Source organism: Dendrobates tinctorius, unplaced genomic scaffold, assembly GCF_039654945.1.
Source record: "Dendrobates tinctorius isolate UK_male_01 unplaced genomic scaffold, ASM3965494v1 ptg000065l, whole genome shotgun sequence".
Taxonomy (NCBI): domain Eukaryota; kingdom Metazoa; phylum Chordata; class Amphibia; order Anura; family Dendrobatidae; genus Dendrobates; species Dendrobates tinctorius.
In genome coordinates this window covers 28,152,355-28,161,771 of record NW_027361733.1, presented here as the reverse complement: position 1 = coordinate 28,161,771, position 9,417 = coordinate 28,152,355, and positions in this window count along the sequence as shown.

Here is a 9,417-nt window from a genome sequence, read left to right as displayed (position 1 = left end):
CTATTTGACTTTCTGAACACAAAATTGGATGGAATCAATGGTGGCTCCATGTTGCGTTTGGAAACCCCTTGATGTGCCTAAATAGTAGAAACCACTCAATTCTAGCTCCAACCCTAACCCCAACACACCCCTAATCCTAATCTCAACCCTAACCCTAATTCCTAACCCTAACCCCTAACCATAATCCCAACCCTAACCCTAATTCCAAATCTAACCCTAATTCTAACCCTAATGGAAAAATGGCGGCACCCACTGGAGGATGCAGGAGGGCCCGAAGACCACCGGGAGGTACTGGGGGGATAGGGGACCCTATTTCTCTCTCCTCTGATGTGCGATCACATCAGAGGAAAAAGTAAATGCAAAATCACGGCTTTTCTTTTTTTTTGCGGTCGCCGTTATACAGTTAATAACGGCGATTGCAAAAGCAGAGTCGGTAAAAAACAACCCGAAACATGTTCTCTAGGGTCTCGGCTACACCTGGTAGCCAAGACCCCGGAGAAAATCCGACTCTGGGGGGCGCGATACACTTTCAACAGCGCCGTTAATTAACAGCACTATGGTTTAAGTACCCTTAACTACCGCCATTAAAAGGCGTATCGACAGTCGTTAAGGGGTTAATATCCAACTCACAGCAAAACACAGCACACGATATCCTCCGGATCACAGCCGGGAAACAGGACAGTCTACCTCAGAGACCGGTTGCCGTGGGTGACTGCACCACCATGTACGCTGTGGGTACCAGGCCTTTCAGCTCCTTTGGCTGTTTGGCTCCGTTTGCCTGTGTTGCCTCACACAAGTGGAGCACTGCAGAGCCTCCTGCTCTGCACGCTTGCAAGACAAGACTGACACTGACCCTGACACACCCAAACCCTTTACTGCAGGGTTTTTTAACTGGAATCTGTGGCCATGGGCCACATAGAAAACCCGAGTCGGGGAAAGAGAGGAAATGGACTGCACCACTACCATCCTGTAGTCCATTTCAAAACACCAAAAGCCCAGAGCATGTTTTCCCTAAATCTGGCTTGGACAACCAGCATGTCCAAGAGCTATACTCACTTTTATTCTGTATTGCAACCACAGCTACGCATGTGACTGCAATGCACTCCCATTGCCTCCATACGCCTCTGTGCCAATAGGGGTGGTCTTTTTATTTTTCTGCTTCCTCATTATCGGGTCCTCTACCAGAGACCTGGGAGTTTAAGGGTTCTGCGCAGGATCTTAGTTGTTCTGAGCATTGCTCTTATGTGGCTCTTTTCTGGACAGAAATTTCAGTTGTTCCTGGGATCTGTTGCAGCCATTCTTCCAACTTAGGGGTCACTGTTCCAGGTGTTCCTGTCACCACTGGAATCCTTGTCTTAGTTCTTCTGAGCATTGCTCTTTTTCTGGACAGAGATTTCAGTTGCTCCTGGGATCTGTTGCAGCCATTTTTCCAACTTGGAGGTCACTGTTCCAAGTGTTCATATCACCACTGGAATCACTGTTGCCTTACCTTCCACATCTTCTCCAGTACTCCTTTGAGGCGTTGGTATTTCTCCAGCATTTCATATTCCTTCTTTCTGATGTTGCTGTCACTTGGCACTGCCACATCTATTCTCATTGCTGTCTTCTGATCCTTGTCTACTATCACAATGTCTGGTTGGTTAGCCAACACCTCCTTATCCGTCTGGATCTTGAAGTCCTACAGGATTTTAGCCTTTTCATTCTCCACCATTTTTTCTGGGGTGTCACACCTTGACTTAAGAGGACATAGCCCATATGTTGTGCAGATGTTACTGTATACAAGACCCACTATTTGGTTGTGGTGTTCTATATACGCTGTTCCTGCTTGCATTTTGCATCCTGCTACTGTGTTGGACAGTTTCTGAGGTTTCTTTGCGTAGTCTGCACCTTGGGTCTTGTCTTGTGTGGTAGATTCCTGCTTCTATGGATCTGATACTTAGTGCTTTCTCTTATGCCGCTATGATTAGTGCCTCTGTGCTGTCTTCAAGTCCAGCTTTCTCCAGCCATTGGTAGGGTTTCTCCATGTCAGCCACCACCATTATCTGTCAATGGTACATCCCATGCAGTGGCTTGTCTTGCCATGGTGCTTCATGTTCCTCTTCTTCCTTCCAGATCTGTTGCTGCTGCCTTAGACATTCTCTCAGCATCTCATCTTTTGGTGCCATTTTTATGATATATTCCTGGATACTCATTGTTTCATGCGTGATGATAGCTTGGATGCTTATCAAGCCTCAACCACCCTCTTTTCTGTTGGAATACAATCTTTGGGTGCTAGACTTAGGGTGGATACCTCCATGCATTGTGAGGAGCTTTCGTGTCTTCTCATCTGCAGCTTCCATCTCTTCTTTTGGACAGCACACTGTGCCAGCAGGGTATCTGATAACTGGCAGGGCTTATGTATTGATGGCGCGGATTTTATTCTTTCCATTGAGCTGGCTCTTCAGGAGCTGTCTTACCCTTTGATAGTATTTGCATGTTGCTGCTTTCCTTGCCTCCTCATCAAGGTTACCGTATCCCTGTTGGATGCTGAGGTACTTGTAGCATGCCTGTACATCTGCTATGTGGCCTGCTGATAATTCCACTCTATCAGTCTTGACTACCTTGCCTCTCTTTATTTCCAACCGGCTGCACTTCTCCAGTCCGAAGGACATCCCGATGTCTTCGCTGTAGATCCTTGTCAGGTAGATCAGTGAATTGATGATTCTGTAATTATCTGGCTGAGGGGGTTGAAGCCTATGCAGAACAGCAATGGGGACAGTGCATCACCTTGGTATATGCCACATTTGATGGTCACTTATGCTAGTTGTCTTGAGTTGACTTCCAATGTTTCCAATATCCTATCCTCCAAATGAGTGTGTGTATATATATATATATATATATATATACACACACATATACAGTGTATATATATATATATATATATATATATATATATATATATATATAAACAGGGGAAAAAATATTTTTTTAAACCAAAGATTTTTATTATATTCAAATGTCGTTATAATTACATTCAAGCAAAGCTTTCAAATCATCTCCATTGCATATAGAAGAATACACGACATTCAATTTCCTCCCCGTCATAAAAAAGAAGATAACCTAACCCGACCTCCTCCCTCCCCCCCTTCCCAACTGCAATACAGACTTTCTCAATGTGATTGTCTCCACTGTAACCACATGGCCCAGAGTTTTTCAAAGTGAGCTTCCGTATGTCGCCTTCTATAAATTCTCTCCTCCAATCGGATTACGTTATTCACATGGATAACAAACTCCCCAGTCGTTGGGGGTTCAGCATCGATCCATTTTTGAGCTATCAGCTTACGGGCAATATATAAGAGTTTTGCTATGATGGACTTATAGGCATTCCCCACCGACACCTCCTCCACATACCCCAACACACACGTTACTGGGTCCCTTCCTATATCACATCGGTATATCTTCTCAACAAGCCCTATAACCTCCTCCCAGTATAATGAAAGTCTTGGACAAGACCAAAGCATATGGAGCATTCCCGCAGGTTCATACCCACATCTTGGACACTCAGCATTATCCCTCAAGCCCATTTTCCTCATAAGTTCTGGAGTCTTATATGTTCTATGTACAATATATATTTGCGATATCCTACCTGGCTCACTCAAAGAGAGTTTAGGTATATACTCTAAAATAGACTCCCATGTGTCATCTACTATTTCCCCCACTTCTCTCTCCCATTTAGATTTTACTGTTAGAGGAAACCCAGTCAAGTAAGAATATAATAAATCTCTATAGATGGTAGATATAACACCTCTCGTACCCCCGGACGCACACACATAGTCCAATACCACATCCCTCTGCACCGTCATATTCATTATCTGTTTCTGCGCTTGAAATGCATGCCTGAGACCAAAATATCGAAATTCCCCACTACATGGGAGTCCAAACTCTTCTTTCAAAACAGTAAAAGACTTGATCTCAGACCCCTCCAATAGTTGCCAAACATATTGCAAACCTCTCCTCTCCCAATCAATAAAGTCCTTCAGTTTGTATAGTTCAGAAAGGTTCACATTATCCCAGATAGGTGTGTATGTCGTCAATTCCTCAACTCTTCTAAGAATTTTGATATGTTGCCATATTTTGTGCATTAGTCCAAATGTGGGCATGTCCTTCCCTAATCTCCCAAAGTTTCCTGCTTCTAGACTCTGTACCAATGTTCTCTTGTTGGTCAGTTGGGCCAAAACTCTCCCCATAACGCTCAAGTTCCCCTCCTCTCGCCAACCCCTAAAGTGCTGCCCCTGCGTTGCCACAAAGTATATCCATGGATTTGGCGCCGCCAACCCACCCTCTTCCTTCCCCCTTTGCAGTATTTCCAATTTAATTTTTGCTTGTTTTTTCCCCCAAATCAATTCTCTAAAAATGGTATTAATTTTGTAAAATTTTTTCTTGGGAATACAAACCGGGGCATTATGGAGGACGTACATCAACTGAGGCATCAGAATCATTTTAATTAGATTTGTCCTCCCCACTATTGATAGTACTAGCTTACACCACGCTGTCATCTTAACTTTAAATTTAACTAGTAATGGGTCCAAGTTTAGTTCGAGAAATCTAGATATAGGCATAGATACCCATATTCCGAGGTATTTAAATTCCTTAACTACTTTCAAGTGTCTAACTACCCCCCCCACATCTTGATCTCCCAGCTCTCTATCAATCCCCATGATACATGACTTGTCCCAATTAATTCTCAATCCGGAAAAGTATCCAAATTTCCCTATAAGGCCCATGACCTCAGTCAGTGCTTCTCCGCCGTCTTTTAAGAAAAGGAGTATATCATCCGCGTATAGGGCGATCTTTTCCTCCAATTCCCCATATCTAAAGCCTTGTATTTCTTTGGAATTACGAATTTTTATCACTAACGGTTCCATCGCTACAGCAAACAATAACGGTGACAATGGACATCCCTGACGAGTTCCTCTGAACAACCCAAATGCCTCCGAAGTCTCCCCATTAATCCTAATATATCCTTTCGGGTCTACATACAGTAACTTAACCAAGGAGATAAATCTATGCCCAAATCCCATACATTTCAGTACTGCCCATAAATACTTCCACTCTACCCTATCAAATGCCTTTCGTGCATCCAGTGAGACCACCACCCTTTCCCCCCTATTATCTGCTGGAATTTGAATATTTAAAAAAAGTCTTCGCAGATTAATGGCGGTGGATCTATTTTGTAAGAACCCTGATTGGTCTGGATGTATCAATTTGGGGACAACTCTAGACATTCTTATCGCCAACATTTTGGCTAGTATTTTAACGTCTGATGTCAATAACGAGATTGGTCTATAGGATTCTACGGATGAGGCATCCTTCCCTTCCTTAGGAATCACCACGATTACAGCCTCCCTCATAGATCCTGGCAATACCCCTTTCTCTACTGCCACCTCAAGTACGTGCTTAAGTTTGGGTGCTACAATTTCTATTAATTCTTTGTACACTTCTCCTGGGATCCCATCAGATCCAGGTGACCTGTCATTTGTTAATGATAGGATAGCCTTCTCTACCTCTTCCACAGTAAATAATTCTTCCAAGTTTTGTTTATCAATATCATCTAACTTAGGTAGCTCTATCTCTTGTAAATATCTATCCATCTCCAGATCCGAGGCCCTCAATTCCGAGGTATACAGTTCAACATAATATTCCTTAAAACACTCCAATATCCCGGTGGTATCCTTATGGACTGCCCCATCTTTAGTGACAATTTCATATATTTGTGAGGGTTTTTTCTGTGCTGCAGTAATCACTGATAATAAATGTCCCACCTTTTCCCCCTCTTCATAGAACAATGCTTTTTGGAATGCCCTTTTCTTATCTATCCCTTGTAGGTATAACTTATTTACTTCCTCTTGTGCTTCTTTTAATGCGTTTTGGGTGTCGGCATTGGGTCTAACTATCATTTCTTCCTCTGCCCTGCTAAGCCTATCTGCTGCCTCCTGATTCACTTGCCTCGTTCGTGTCTTCTGTCTCGAGATATCTCGTATGAATAATCCCCGCAAGTAAGCTTTCATGGTATCCCATACAATAAGTGGATCCGCAGTACCTTCGTTTAACTGAAAAAACTCACCAATATCATTTTTAATAGTTCCCATGTTTAAACATTTGAGCCATTCTGGGTGAATTGTCCCCCCTGCTCTCTTCCCTTTCCCCATTCCCACTCTCAGACTAACCACAACTGCCCTGTGATCGGAGATAAGTCTCTGTAAGTATTCCACCGTCCCAACCATTCTGTCCATGCCTCTATTACCCAATGCTAAGTCTATTCGTGATAAAGTGTGATACGAAGTCGAATAACACGAAAAGCATTTCTTCCCCTCATTGCGTACTCTCCATAAGTCTATCATATCCATTTCGCTAACATATATCCCAAATGGAGTCATCTTGTTTTTCCTAGGGCAATTACCCCCATTACCCGCCCGGTCCCAAAACTCATTCATAACATTATTAACGTCTCCTAATATTAGCACTGGATAATCCCCTCTCCCTCCAATCCACTCAAAAATCTCCTGCAGTTTCTTTTTCGAATATGGGGGTGGAATATAGAGGGCCACCACAATCATGCATATTCCAGAAATTCGACAGTGCAGAGACACAAACTGTCCGTCCTTATCTACGCAAGAATCAATTTCTTCATAATGAGTATGAGAGTGTATCAGTACAGATACTCCCCTTGCATAAGCTGAATACATAGAGTGATAGGCCCGAGTGATCCATTTTTTCCCCTCCAACCAGTTTTCCTTTCCTTTAATCAAATGGGTTTCCAATAAACATGTAATAGCTGGACTATGCCTCCTAATTTCTGCCATAACTGCCGCTCTTTTATTTGGATCAGACACTCCCCGTATGTTCCAACTTAGAATTTTTGCATCACCACTCATTATGTCCTAAAAATATAAAATATAGCCGAGCTCCTGTGGTCACTATATTGTATTGCAGTATATGAACTACCCCATAACAAGGCCCCCCCTGCCTCCCTCCACTCCCCCCCTCCCCTCTGTCCCAATCTAGCTGATTCTCTCTTTCCAACGAGAGAGGATACAGCCAGCCCCCAGTTATTGCAGACCCATATAAAGCCACTGAGTCTCCTTCCTCTGGCGTCCATCACTCCCACCATCAAAAACAAGAATGCTCATCAATACTAATCAGGCCGCATAACATTTTCTAACAAGGATATTGCAAGAATCATCAAAAACGCCCGGGGATCAATACCCCTAAAAATAGTTCTGAAAAAACCAGGTACCTCAGGGCACCACATCAAAAAGAAAAAAGGATATATGTCCGAGAGTCACTACTTCATCCGTCTCCGTCTCTCTCTGCTCCCAACTTGGAACGATTGTTCTCCATCCATTTGACGGCTTCCTCTGGGGTCGGGAAGAACTGAACAGATCCCAACGCTGCTACTCTCAGTTTGGCAGGATACATCATAGAATACTTCACTCCCAGCGCTCTCATTCCTCTCTTGACCTCGCCAAATTTCATCCGCATTTTCTGGACCTCTGCTGAATAGTCCGGATATATTTCAATACGGCTTCCATTAAACGTGAGGTCCTGCAGCCTCCTGGCTTCCCGGAGGATAGTCTCTCTGTCCCTGCAATTTAGTATCCTGACCAGCATAGTACGGGGAGGACTACCCGGTGGGGAAAAAATATTTAGTCAGCCACCAATTGTGCAAGTTCTCCCACTTAAAAAAATGAGAGGGGCCTGTCATTGACATCATAGGTAGACCACAACTATGAGTTAAAATGAGAGAACGAATCCAGAAAATCACCTTGCCTGATTTGGCAAGATATATTTTGCAAATTATGGTAGAAAATAAGTGTTTGGTCACCTAAAAACATGAAAGATTTCTGTCTCTCACAGACCTGTAACTTCTTCTTTAAGAGGCTCCTCTGTCCTTCACTCATTACCTGTAGTAATGGCATCTGTTTGAACTTGTTATCAGTATAAAAGACACCTGTCCACAACCTCAAATAGTCACACTCCAAACACCACTATGGTGAAGACCAAAGGGCTGTCGAAAGGACACCAGAAACCAAATTATAGCCCTGCACCAGGCTGGGAAGACTGAATCTACAATAGGCAATCAGCTTGGTGTGATGAAATCAACTGTGGGAGCAATAATAAAAAAATGGAAGCGATACAAGACCACTGATAATCTCCCTCGATCTGGGTCTCCACACAAGATCTCACCCCATGAGGTCAAAATGATCACAAGAACGGTGAGCAGAAATCCCAGAACCACATGGGGGGACCTAGTGAATGACCTGAATAGAACTGGGACCACCATAACAAAGGCTACCATCAGTAACATACTACACCGCCAGGGACTCAGATCCTGCAGTGCCAGACGTGTCCCCCTGCTTAAGCCAGTACTTGTTTGGGCCAGTCTGAAGTTTGCCAGAGAGCATTTCGATTATCCAGAAGAGTATTGGGTGAATGTCATATGGTCATATGAAACCAAAGTAGAACTGTTTGGTAGAAACAAAACTCATTGTGTTTGGAGGAGACAGAATGCTGAGTTGCATCCAAAGAACACCATACCTACTGTGGGGTTGGCAACATCATGCTTTGGGGCCGTTTCTCTGCAAAGAGACCAGGACGACTGCTCGTGTACTTGAAAAAATGACTGGGGCCATATATCATGAGATTTTGAGTGCAAACCTCCTTCCATCAGCAAGGGCATTGAAGATGAAACGTGGATGGGTCTTTCAGCCTGATAATGATAACAAGCACACTGCCAGGGCCCTTGAAAAAGTGGCTTCATAAGAAGCATATGAAGGTTCTGGAGTGGCCTAGCCAGTCTCCAGATCTCAACCCTATAGAAAACCTTTGGAGGGATTTGAAAGTCTGTGTTGCCCAGCAACAGGCCCAAAACATCACTGCTCTGGAGGAGATCTGCATGGAGGAATGGGCCAACAGACTACCAACAGTATGTGCCAATCTAGTGAAGACTTACAGAAAACATTTGACCTTTGTCATTGCCAACAAAGGATATATATCGTGGCATATATAATATTGAGGGAGTCGGCATTTGTGGCGTATAACAAAATATTGAGATGAACTTTTGTTAATGACCAAATACTTATTTTCCACCATAATTTGCAAAATAAAATCTTGCCAAACCAGACAAGGTGATTTTCTGGATTTGTTTTCTCATTTTGACTCTCCTAGTTGTGGTCTACCTATGATGTCAATTACAGGCCTCTCTCGTCTTTTTAAGAGGGAGAACTTGCACAATTGGTGACTGACTAAATACTTTTTTCCCCACTGTATGTGTATGGATATATATATTTATTATAATACTACCCCATGTATAAAAGACAATACTGCTTCATGGTCAAGAATGTGTAATCTTTGGTGTGGCTTTTCAGTGCAGAATAT